Source organism: Alligator mississippiensis, chromosome 11, assembly GCF_030867095.1.
Source record: "Alligator mississippiensis isolate rAllMis1 chromosome 11, rAllMis1, whole genome shotgun sequence".
In the NCBI taxonomy this organism is placed as follows: Eukaryota; Metazoa; Chordata; order Crocodylia; family Alligatoridae; genus Alligator; species Alligator mississippiensis.
The window spans coordinates 71,697,953-71,700,280 of NC_081834.1; the positions used below are offsets into that span (position 1 = coordinate 71,697,953).

General features: G+C 49.6%; 1 pseudogene; it reads left to right on the forward strand.

Annotated features, from left to right (window-relative positions):
* The first annotated feature begins 1,790 nt into the window (after window positions 1–1,790).
* LOC132244258 (5S ribosomal RNA) lies at window positions 1,791–1,909 on the forward strand (annotated as a pseudogene).
* Window positions 1,910–2,328: the final 419 nt, after the last annotated feature.

Below are 2,328 nucleotides of genomic sequence, written 5' to 3' on the forward strand. Positions count from 1 at the left end.
GAACTGCAAACACTTTATAGGATAAGAATAGATATGGATAGATTGTGAAGATGAGCTAAAAACAATAGGGTGAATTGTAAAGAAAAAATGCAAGGTGCTGCATCTAGCGAAGAATAATCAAAAGCCAAAATACAGGTTGGGTTATAAATGCCTGGATGGCAGCAGTATTGAACAGGATCCGGGGAGTCTGGCGGATCACAGACTCATCATGAGGTAGCAATGTGATGTAGCTGCAGCAAACTGAATGCAGTTTGGAGCTGCCACAACAGAGGTTTTAGATGAAAACATGGGAGGCTGTGGCAGCCACTCTCCATGGTGCTGGTTAGGCTTCATGTAAACTATTTTGTGAAGTTCTGGGCTGCATGATTTAAGAAGGAATATGGAGAAGTTAGAGAAGTTCAGAGATAGGTGACAAGAATGCTAAAGGGCTGGAAGGCAAGTCATGCAGGGAAAGGTTAAGAGAACTAGGCATATTTAGCTTGCAGAAAAGGCAATTAAGTGGCTATTCATAACAATTTTCAAATATCTGAAAAGCTACCAAGAAGAAGAGGGTGAACAGCTATTCTCCCTTGCTCCATAGGGAAGGTTATCAAAGTTTCAGATTACAGCAAAATTAAGTAGATTAAACTTTGGGGGAAAAAAAAAAAGCACCCTTGTTTTTAGAATAGTGAGGAAGTGGAATAGACTTCCCGGGGAAGTTGTGGAGTCTCTGTCATTGGAGTTTTATAAAAAGAGGCTAGATAGGCACTCATCAGGGATGGTTTAGGAGTGCCATTCCTCCATTTGTACAGGGGCTTAGACCACATGCCCCTTGAGGCCCCTTCTAACCCTTTGACATTATTATTCTAATATAATAAAAGGCTTAGTCTGTCTGTCTGTCTGCCTATCCTTAAGCCTTTTGCCTTACTATACATGTGCTGATTGGCTGGGCAGCCAGGGGCAGGGTCAGCTGAGTTAAAACAGGAGCCCCTTTCCTGTGCCACCTTCTACTGAAGCCTCTGGTGCAGTGGCTCCCTCCACCCCAACTCCACAGAAGCAAAAATATAATACATTGAAATGAGCCCTTTAGAAATGGTGGGGTCAGCTGAGGAAAAGCGGAAGCCCCTCTGTCATAGTGAAGCTGGGGGGAGGAGGGGGAGCAGGGCTGGATCCAAACGGGGGGAGAGGGGAGGCAGGGTCAGACCTGAAAGGGATGAAGGGAGGGAGCGGGATGGGGTCGGACCCAAACTGGGGAGGGAGGGGGGCAGGGTCTGACCCAAAGCGGGTGGGATGGAGCGGGCAGGGTGGGGTTGGACCTGAGGAGTGGGGGAAGGGAAGGGGGGGAGCAGGGTTGGACCTGAATTGGGGGAGGGGAAATGGTGTCAGACCTGAACAGGGGCAGGGGGCAAGGTTGGAAGAAACAGGGAGGGAGAGGGGTGGGGCTGGGTAAGATTCAATGTGGTGGTGGAGCAGGGGTGGGGTCTGACTCAATCCAGGGAGGAGGGGGGAATCTAGGTTGGACCCAAACCTGGTGAGGGGAGTAGGGCAGGTTGGACCTGGATGGGTTGGGGCAGGGGAGGGGAGTGGGGTCAGACCCAAATGGGAGGGGTAGGGCCGGGTCAGACCCAAAGTTGAGGAGTGGGGTCAGGCCCGAAGCGTGGAGAATGAGGCTAGGGGTGCAGGGTACGGGACTGGATGTGGAGCTCCATTCCCACTGGCCCCCCTTCCCTGTCATTCTTGATGAGCAATTTGCTAGTTATTTAAAATGAGTCACTAATATGTAGTGGATCAAAACAGTGAACTGCAAACTGGCCTACGGCCAGACTGGGCTGATCACACCCGATCCTGTCTGATCTCAGAAGCTAAGCAGTCCCAGGCCCGGCTAGTACCTGGATGGGAGACCGCCTGGGAATCCCGGGTGCCGTAAGCCGCCCGCCCTTTTAGGGGTCGGACTCGATGATCTATTGAGGTCCCTTCCGACCCTAACATCTATGAATCAAACACAAAGGCACTCAAAGACATAAAATAAGCTTTTTGGTCCATCAGATGGTGCTGTGACTTCTCTGTAGTTCACCCCTTCATATTGCTGCAGCTTTGTTTGTTTGTTTGTTTGTTTGTTTTGGTTTTTTTTTCCATGTGCCAGATCCCTGCTCCCACAGCTGCATGGTAGAGCATGGGCTGGGGGCCCCGGGTTAGTGTGGGGCACGGCAGAACTGTCTCACTCTCCTACGGCACTGGCCAGAGACTGGGTTTATTTTTTTTCAAAAACCCAGTGTGTGCAAACACTGATGTGATGCTCCAGTATAAATCAGTTTAAAATTTATAAACCTATTTAATTCAATGAGGATT